Below are 11652 nucleotides of genomic sequence, written 5' to 3'. Positions count from 1 at the left end.
TCGAACTCAGTACTACATTTTTAAAAGTCTGGTATTTATTCGTTCGAATCCTTTTTGCCGAACCAGTACTGTTACTAGGACGTTAATACGCCAACACACCAACACCTTATGTTAAGCGGTGGTTACACACACACACACACGTACACACATGACTGACTTCAGTTTCTCCCTCCCAAATCCACTCACAAGGATTTGGTTAATCGGAGGCTAAAATAGAAGCTACTTACCTATGGTATCATGCAATGAGACTGAAATCAGGTACCATTTGTTTGAGAAGTAATCTTTTTAGCTTTTGAGTCTATATGCAATGTATGTTATAAAGATGCAACGTTTTAATGTTATTCTCAGCTAATTTCTATTATGAGTATACAACAATTTTGACAGTACGTGTATACTACTGGATACATACACACATACATGAAGCACTTTAGTACAGACGACGTCAACTGTAAGCGCGTACGATCTTATAGCTTGTCTGACGCATTCCGAGGTGTTTTTCTAAATTTTCCTTTGTAATTGTGTGTAGATATACACATCCTCTCGGCACCTGAGATGTAATCCAGCGGGTTATCAGGGATGTCAAAGCTGAAAAGAGGGATCAACTAACACTCTGTAATTATTCAATGCGGGCAGAGTGCATGAATTTTACATCAAGTTCATTGATGAAGAACCCCCATTAACGACGTAATGTACCCAGCACACATAGTCGTTATCTGCGAACCGTTCACTTTTGATTTTGCTTTTCGTTTGGGCAGTGACTTTTAGAGAGGAGGTATGTTCAGAGTTTAAATTTTTTGCAGTATTTTTGATAGTATGTCATTTTTGTTTCCGTGTTTCGAGCGCCTCAAACTCACAGACAAAAATTCGCTTTTATTTGTTTTCGAAGGTTTATTACCGAATATATCACCCCTGACATCTGGCCACATAACTCCCCAGGCTGCAACCCCATTTATTATTATATGTGGGGCGCAGTTGGGCCAGAGACCATCAAAACTCCTTGTAACACCAAAGATGAACTGAAGGCAAGAAGTTTGGCAGCATTCGCCGTCTTAAATAAGGAGACCGTCGAAAAACAGTTGCAAAAGATTCCGAAGTCGTCTGGAATCCGTGGTTGAAGCCAATCCTTCAAAGCTCGTGTGTCATGCATTCGAACATAGTTGCCTGTCCACCCGGCTTGCTCTCTCCTCAGTAATGTGCAAATTCTTGGCAGTTCAGCTCTGAGCGAATATCGGGACCAATTTGCATTAATGCTAAAATACAGTAAATATACAGGATGTGGTGAATAAATTGTCGTCTAATTTATGCAAAAATGTAAATAGCACTAACATCTCATTTTGATATATTTACCAAACTTACGTGAAAATATTTTTACGGAACGGAATCCGTCGTCGCCCGTCCCGAACGGCTCACACAAGTTCCGCCACGGAACCCAAAGAGGCGGAGAGAGGAGATACAGATAGATACTGCCACAACCTCAACAGCACAGAGATACAGAGGCACAACCCGAGATACAACCCAAAGAGGCAAGGCAACAACTGGCAACACTGGCTTATATTCAAACAACAGTTTATACGACAATCAATTGCTACACATCAAATACATTTAAGGCAGACATTTAAAGGAAGACATGCACGTGACTACTCAATGCATCATACAACAGATCAAAGCATTTAACAACAGCATTTCAAGATTACAATCCAAAGCATAATACAACATCATGTAACAATTCAAGAGTACACGTCCCAAGACAACAGTTCTCTTAAAGTCTCTTTCTGAACATCAATACCACAACTCGATAATCGACACATCGACAGAGTCTCTGACTGTTCTCTTCACTGTCAATACCCTCTCCATCTGTTCTTAGATTCCCTTAATCTGTCTTCCTCTTTCACTTCTTCAAGGGGTGCTCAGAATGACCTCCAATCGACCGCACAAGGTCAGAAAGGTCTCATTAATCTCCCACTAGACAAAGGACCCGTCACTTTTCACCAGACATACTGGAACCATTATTCCTATGTGGGTCACCAGAAACACTACACTAATTAAACCCGAAATGCACTTAGCCAACCGTAACAATATATTGAAATACTAAAGAGTAAATGTATCCAATAAAATCGTCATTGGCTTCAATTACGGACTCCACACAGCTTCCGAATCTCCTACAGGTCCTCTCGACGGTCTCCTTGTTTAAGATGGTGAATGTTGCCACAATCCTTGTTAGTCTCTCGCTCAACTGCAATCCACACATAATAATCAAGATGGTTACAGACTAGGGAGTTAAGCGGCCTGATGTCAGGGGTGATGTGTACACAGAAATTGTCTGACAGTCATGACTGGGTTATGCTTGTGTGGAATGGTGCACATTCCTGCTGCCAGACATAGGGTCTTCCAGCAGTCAGGCTCTTGACTCAGGGCAACAATACCTCCTCTAGGCACCCGTGTTGAATCTCAGGCTGTGTGGAAAGATGAATGCTGGAATAATGTCGCCATCACTAGTGACCACTCCAAACACCATCATGTGACTGAACGATTGGGGAAACGGCAAACCATACATATATATATGTATGTATATATATATATATATGTATATATATATGTTTGTATATCTGTGTCTGTTTGATACACCATTCGCTTCTTTTGCTGCGCTCAAATCTCATTTGCGAACCCTTGGAAAAGGAACCTCTACCAAGTATTCTACCTGTGCGAGCGTAGGCTTCAAACGTAAAAGACTTACTCAGTTCCCGAGCGTTAAACTAATACAGGTTTTTTGTTGACACACCCGTCTTCTTGTTGTTCTTTTTGTAAATTTTCACTACAAATACATGCATACATACATACATACATACATACATACATACATACATACATACATACATACATAGATGGAACAAGAACATAGCAGGCAACAACAAAACATCCGGACAGTTAGACGATACAAAAAAGGCTGGGAAAGTAGAAGAACGGGACATTCGGAGCTTCCTATCCTCAGCCGAGTCCCAGTTTATCTTAGCAGTTTGGACCGATTACTCTCGAGAGAGCTGCAATGTGGCCGGCCCCAATAATATCTAAGCTAAGACCACTTGATTCCTTGGAAGAAAGTAAGCGAAATTATTCGAAAAGAAGGAAGAAATGGTACGCAATTACAAACAGAAACAGGACATTAACAACAGGTTTCTTTCGACTAAGGACGAATTAAATCAAGCTGGCGTGTGTGGAAGTGAAGACTTAATAGATGGAAATAATGGGAAGGAATGCAAAAGATGCTAGACAGATGGTAGTCAAACCAAGAACGAAAAGTCAGACTTGGTGGAACACAGGTCACGTTGAAGGAGAGGAGAGAGGTAGGGGCAGAGGGATTGAAGAATTAGTGAGAGACGAGAAAGAGAGAAAAAGAAAGGAAAGGATATAGAGTGAGGTGAAAGAAGAGGGAAAACGCATACATACATACATTCATACATGTATACATACATTCATTTTGTGCATATATATACGAATATAGATTTGTAAGTATATGTATATATATATATATATATATATATACATTTTTCTTGAGAGATGAATGGGACGCTTGAGTAAACTTCTCAATAACGAAACTCTAATGATAGCTGGAAACAGTCGTAAGTCAAATTTACTTCAATGAAGACAACTCTATAACGACCATTACATATGCCTTGTCTTCATATATATATATAATATATATATTATATATATATATATATATATATATATATATATATATATATATATATATATATTATATATATATATATATATATATATATATATATATATTATATATAATATATATATATATATATATATACAGATATATAGATACATAGATAAATAGTTAGATAGATACACTTATCAGATTAGGTACACATTTATACACTTGCTCACACGAATGCAATAACATTTATGCTATACACGCACAACAGCCCTGCACAAACAAGTAGGCGCGGCCAGCAAGCACACACATATATGGCTTCATAGGTGTATACATAGATATTATATTTAAGAGAATACAGTCTTAAATATATAAAACCTATTTTGTAATAGATACTCCAAAATGAAAAGAAGAAAAGATGACAGAGAAATACAGAAACGGATTCAAAGAGTGAGACAGAGATGCAGAGAATTTCCAACTACCAAGTCTACCAACACAAGGTAATATACGAAGTAAACTAGCGCACTGATTGAGTATTTTATGACTAGATCCGAACATAAAACAACTGATGTCTAACAAGGCCCATTAAAACTACGGCAATTTATGAGTTGCAACTCAAGGGAATAAATGCTATTATCTGCGTTATATATTTGGTCAATAACGAATGAACACACGCGTGCAATATTCGCTAAAATATGTTTATGTATTCCGACCCAATTCTTTTAAACATCATTCCACCACAAACAACTCAATACACAAGGTGCTGCATTTCATTCTGAATAGAAGTGATAGGTAATAGGTTTGTGTGAGTGTGTGAGTGTGTGCCTGAATGTGTCTGTGTGTGAGTGACTCTGTGTGTGTGTATATATATATATATATATATATTCATCCATTCATCCATCCATCCATCCATCCATCCATCCATCCATACATACATACATACACACACACACACACACACACACACACACACACACACATATATATATATATATATATATATACAGAAATGTATGCATCATATGCAAATGTATATATCTATGTGAATTTATTCTGTGTATGGGTATATAAACATGTTTTGTGTGTGTGTATTTGCATTTAAGTATGTGTATACGCGTGTCTCTAGTTTGGTATTACTTAATATAAGAATTCGTCTATTCTCCAGTTTGCCGTTCTTCCTCTTTTTCCAGTGCGAAAATCGCCAAGATGTAACATCCGATTTAGTCTTGTATTTTGCAAGTAACCAATATCAGGAACGACCTCGCCTGCGTTAAGCAACAATAGGAGAGATGAGGAGGATATTTTGCTAAAATTTTTCTTTTGTCTTGTATTCATAATTTTTAAATATTCTGACTCGTCCAATGTCTTTGCTGCACGTACTATGTAAGCAATCGTAAACGTTATTTGTCATATTGCAAATTTGGACCCCATAGAGAAGAATGTTTTCCACAGGGAATAACATAAGCCGTTTTGATTGTTAAAGGGCTGATCGTCAAGTCAAATTTTATGGAGTTTCTTACAAGTGCCTCAGGTTTTTCCTTGTATTTAAGGAAGTCACTCCTTCCAGTTAATATCTTTCGATGAAAAGGACTGGTATTGAATGTCCCTTCGAATTATATGCCCTTACTGAAACAATAAGGGCATATAATTGCTTTTCATTCACAAAGATTGTCTTGCACCGTCTTCTTTGCAATTTTTAATTGCCCGGCCTTGTCTACAGTATTCTCAGACGAGGTTAACATCTGTTGTAAATCAAACATGAAATTGAGTACATGCGAAATCGAAGGGTGGGCAGAGAATTGAATGGTGTATATAATACATATTGTTTGTGGTCTTTTGGAGATTTTACAGTTAAATCATGAACTAATACACTGGTTGTTATGAACTGATGATACAATTGTATTTCCCGAATTTCCCCAACTTGGCTTATTATAAAACCAAACTGCTGATATACGTTTCTATTACATCAAGCTGCATGAAACAGGACCTAACTTTGCTTCATCTAACCAATTACATATAGTATGGAATTAAACACTTAGTCTGACAACGAAAATCCACCTATTTCTTTTGATAATAACGAAAGTTGTTACCAGGCCAAAATTTCTGAATGTTACCAACAAGCCAACAGTCCGGAAGTTGTAAACTCCCTTCATGAATATGAACTACTTTCCTGTTTTAAAAGCTGCCGTTGTCTGGTACCGAGTTAGGGAGGAGAGCGTTTGGTTTTTCTTCTTCAGCAATGAAATCAGTAATTTCGTTAACTTTTTCTCTCATTGCTTGAACCAATATTACTGTTACTGTTACTTGTTTGAGTCATTTGACAGTGGCCATGCTGGAGCATAGCCTTTAGTCGAGCAAATCGACCCCAGGACTTATTCTATCGGTCTCGCTAAGTTACAGGGACGTAAACAGACCAGCATCGGTTGTCAAACGATGTTGGGGGGACAAACACAGACACGCAAACATATACACGCACACACATACAAACACACGCACACACACATACATACACACATACACACATATACATATATATATGTATATATATATATATATATATATATATATATATATGTATATATATATATATACATATATACGAGGACTTCTTTCATTTTCCGTCTACCAAATCGACTCACAAGGCTTTGGTCGGCCTGAGGTTATAGTAGAAGACACTTGGCCAAGGTGCTACGCAGTGGGACTGTACTCGGCACCATGTGGTTGGTAAGCAAGCGACTTATCATACAACTACTCCTACGCCTATGTTATGATTATCATAAGAGAATCTCAATTGTTCTTAACGTAGTGAACTTAAGTCTTCTAACAGACATATTCGAAACATATGGAACGCACATATTGCCGTACATATGCGAATGCATAGATATGTTATAATGCTCACTGCTTTATTTTGCATGTAGGGTCAGTTTATAAGGCTATACTGTCTGTTTGCTATTCAGTAGTAAAGCAGTGTGACAACATTGAAGCTCACGTGCCTTATATGTCTGTCTGTTAGGAAGAGTTGCTTGCTAGAAAGCGAAAGACGTAGACCATTTGCAGGCGAAAGAAAAGTGACAGATGATGTTCTATAAGAGTTCCTATTTATACCTATGGGAATAACTGAATATATGTCCTAGAACAAAGGCAAATATGTACTTTATCTATCTTCATCTCCAAATGACCGTAGAATTCTTACTGAAACAAAAAGACCAAGTTGGACAGGTGACCTCATAAATTTCCGAAAAGGGAGGAAAGGATACCGTTGGAAAATCTCGGCTAAGGTTTCGATTCTTGGCTATGGATCGAAGAAATGAGTTCTTACAGACATATGTACGCGCGCACACACCCGCACACACTCGCACACACACACAAACGAATATACACATAAACATACATATATAGAAAGACCAAAACAGAAAGAAAAATAGAGATGTACATATTTTGCATTTTAACAGACTGTATACACATTGCATTGTTTTGTATTTGTGTCAATTTGAATATTTTTGAATGAATGATTAAATTCCTTGTTATCCTTTTGTAGTTAACAAGGCCCCGGGATGGTTCATTTCTCGTGTAATTATATAATATTAGACCTGGTATAAATATTTTGCAAAGTGGATGTCATAAGCGTTGTTTCTTTTGTTTGTTCGGAGATAATAGGAATTCCATTTCTCTTTGCATCGGATGTATTCGCCACTGTATTCTGTTTAGTAATAAAGCAGAATATTTTATTCATAATTCTTATTTTAGTATTTTAACGATCGGACTCGAATTCTTAATTCAGTACAAGCATCGTCAACAAATGCATCTTATTGTTATGGTTACTAAAATAAGTAGGCAGGATGCTGTTTACATTGGAAACAATTTTCGGATCAGCCATATCTTACAATTGACGTCATATTTTCTGTTGCCAGAGACACCGGTGGTAAAGAAAGGAAAAGCAAAGGCTTATATAATCTGACATATATTAACGGAATGCTTATTGCAGCTCCATTTCAATATGTATAGTTTAATACGCGCAGTTAAAACCGTGTTCAAGCATAGTAAAACGTAATCGAGGTTGGATCATGCGTACGAGTCAATTTAAACAATTTATACCAAGACAGGCGTGAACATTGTGTCTTGCAAACAACTTGCACATGCAGGGGCTACCAGTCAAAAACTCTGCATACCGGAAGCCAGCAAGTGTATGAGGTCATCAGGAGTGAATGCGTGCCGTTTCGGGGCCCCCCTCAATGATATGGGGCCCCGATTACTAGATAGAATGGTTGTCAATAAAGCTCAATAGTCTTCTAACCATCGCTCATCGTCTCTTTTTAAGCAAATCCAATGGCTAGCCTTCTCCACTGTAGTTTGGATATCGGTCATGGTGGTATTGACTTTACGATATTATGAAAATCAAACGCGGCGAGCTGGCAGAATCGTTAGCACGCCGGGCGAAATGCGTAGCCGTATTTCGTCTGCCGTTACGTTCTGAGTTCAAATTCCGCCGAGGTCGACTTTGCCATTCATCCTTTCGCGGTCTATAAATTAAATACCAGTTACGCAATGGGGTCGATATAATCGACTTAATCCGTTTGTCTGTCCTTGTTTGTCCTCACTGTGTTTAGCCCCTTGTGGGTAGTAAAGAAATAAATATTATAAAAACCATTCATGCTGAATCGCTAGCTATAATTTTATTTTTGCTGAATCGGTAACTATAGTTTTATTTCTGCAGTATTCGTGACGTTGTTTGTCTCAACATTCTTATAAATGTAGGTATCTGTTTAGTATCTCTCTTATTTTAATTTCTTCTTTCTTTTTTTTTTTGTAACGACGGCACTGTTTTCTAACAAATGTACTGAACTCCATCGTTCGAATGTAGATAACAGAAAGAATGTCACATTTTGAATTGAAGAACAATCTTGCATATTTTAAGTATTCCTCTTACAGATTGCATTTGCAATGCGTGTGTTATCCCATTTCTGGAAACACTATATTTCCCAGAGTATCACTGACTCGTTGACTACAAAAAAATAAGTGTACCTATTAATCTAACTGTAAATTTATAATGTAGGTTCCGAAGCTGAAGGCTTCGTAGTTAAAAGTAACCATCCCCTTTCTGTTTGATTTTTGCGAGCTGACCTCTATGACGTTGTGCACTCTTATAGAATTTTCATTGGAATTTTAACATCAACATGGTACGTATGTGTGTATTATATATGAATATGTGTTTCCTTTTATATATGTATTCGCATGCATATAGTTGCATATCTAGACATGCTTGTATATACTTAAATGATAAACTGGAAAGTTTTACAGATGTTTATAGTTCCAGTGATGAATTGGATCTGTAGTCTTCGAATAAGCTTCGAATATAGTTTTGAGAAGCTTAATTTCTCAACATTGGTATGTAAGCAGTGTGTTACCTATCCAAGTACCTCCCAAATTACAGTTATAAGCCTGAATTTGTAATCTGGATAGAGTAACTACAAATTTCTCAATAGTTCAGCGTAGGTGTTTTCTTTTCCGCTGATCTTTAGCTTTCTGTTAGCATCAGCTGAGCAGCTGATTTCTACAACTCTAAACAATTTTTCTTCTGTATCACAAATCATTATGTCAGGTCTGTTGTGCTTATATTTCACTGAGGGTTTCATTGAGACACTCCACTAGTACTACTTTTTATATGAATAGCTATGGCTTCCACCACACTGTGGGTTCTTATTTCTTTGTGTTCCGGGTTATCTTCGCGACGGATATCGTTATAGCTACAAAAGCATGAATTACCGGTAGATACAAATGTGATGACAGTTTCGGGGACTTCTTATGATGCGAGGGATATCATCGGTGTTACTTCCACAATGTCTGCAACTGTTGTCATATTTTGATGCCATTCTTACATTTCTGTCCCTTTTCTGCATCGGGTATTTGGCTGATATATCCTGTTCTGTATTGCAAACGCTTACCCCTCAAAATGTGAAGTAGTAATCCGGTCGTTGGTCACTTATAGGCTTTTTTCATGATCAAAATTGCTTTCATTTCTGAGCTTTCTACTAACATAACCTTGCATGGTCTCCTGCTGATATACGCTCATCCTTACAGCTGATGACACATTGAGATAGAGTCGTGTGACTTCCTTTGCCATTCATTTAAGCTTATCAGGCAAGGACTGCTGCTCAAGGAGCTGCCTTCAAAGATTTATAATGTTATCACTAACATGTATGCAAACATGATAAAGGGATTACCTCGATTTTTGATGGTTAATAGATGTTGCCGAAAGGACATGATACGTCATACAGTCTGGATCGATATTAAGACTCTGCCACTTTGTTTTCGTTTCATGTAGAGGTGTTGTACGTCACTGTTGTTGTGGAAATTAGGTGTACTGGTTAGCATCTTCCGTGTTTTACATACGTGCATGTCGGAAACATAGGAGAAGGAAAGATCCAGAGAAGGGAAGACAGAGGAAATAAAATCGACAATGGTACACACGTGGTCACATTTTGAAAATATATATTATATATAATATATAATATATATAATATATATATAATGTATATAATATATAATATAATATAATATAATAATATAATATAATATAATATAATATATATATAATACATATAATATATAATATATATATTTACTAGAGAGCTGCACGAAATCCTTGAAGATTTATTGAAGAAGGGTCCTCAGCCCTATATCTCAAAATACAAGTTAAAACTACGAAGCATTAATGTCTCGCATTTCTTATAATTTACATTCTTTTCGCTTTTCTAGCAAAAGAACAAACCATTGATATATGCGTCTGTGTGTGTCAATATGTGTGCGTTTGAGTGCGTGTAGACGAAATATATCTGCGTAGGTGGGTGTATATATGCCAGAATACACACATACGCACACACAGACACTTACATAATTAAATCCATTTTCTCTAAATATTTAGGCGCAAATATTTATCATAGTTCACTAGTTCACTCGATTAATTTGGCCGTCGCTTCTCCAGGTCTGTTTTACTATCTCTCTCTCAATCTCTGTTATATATATATATATATACATATGTGTGTGTGTGTGTCTATATATATACATACATATATATGTACACAAATTTTTATCTCTATCTCTGTCTATCTGCATCTCTGTCTCATATATACATATGTATGTATATATATGTATATATATATATATATATATATATATTATATATATATATATATATATATATATATATATATATATATTCATATATATACATGCTTCTATACAGATATAGATATATTCATAAAATTGATAAATTCTACATCATTAGGCAAGTAAACCAATTCGATTGTCCACACTGACACACAGACATTTCCGTCTAAATATTCGCTATGTAACACCACCCTCATTCTATATTTCATATGAGATGTGGTATGCAGCTACACACCATTTTGCGACGCCAAAGCCCACTCTCCCGCACTAATTCTGCTCTTGTTCTCGATTGTTGTTATTACAATGGGGGAAATCTGTATCTTATAATTGGGTAATAAATCCATCTTTCTACGTAACGAGACGTTTTAATCGAATTCCCTTATCGTAAATATAATTTTATGAGAATACATACCCTACCATCCACATCGTCTGTTATTATTCTTCTCCACCTGCGTGTTCAGTATAATTGAGATTCAAAGTCTCACCTTACCTATAGTTTATTGTAATTGTGGATGTTTTTAGTTTCTGGCATTTGTATGTCGTGGTTCATTCATTCATTGATTCATTAATTCATTCTTTCCTTCATATATATAAAATCTATTATTCTGAGATTATTTTATGCATTATATATCTCTTATCTTTTACATATTTTTACCTACGTTTTGTCTATCAAAATATAGGTTGCGGCTCAAAATTTGAGTCTAAACTCTCGTTTATGTCTATCAATGCACATATCTCCAAACTTTGTAAATATTTGAATTCCATTTCAAATGTGGATATTTTGGATGTTGGTACTGACGTCCAGGTTATTCACAAAG

This window comes from Octopus sinensis, linkage group LG8, assembly GCF_006345805.1.
Source record: "Octopus sinensis linkage group LG8, ASM634580v1, whole genome shotgun sequence".
Classification (NCBI taxonomy): domain Eukaryota; kingdom Metazoa; phylum Mollusca; class Cephalopoda; order Octopoda; family Octopodidae; genus Octopus; species Octopus sinensis.
This window is presented reverse-complemented; position numbering follows the sequence as displayed.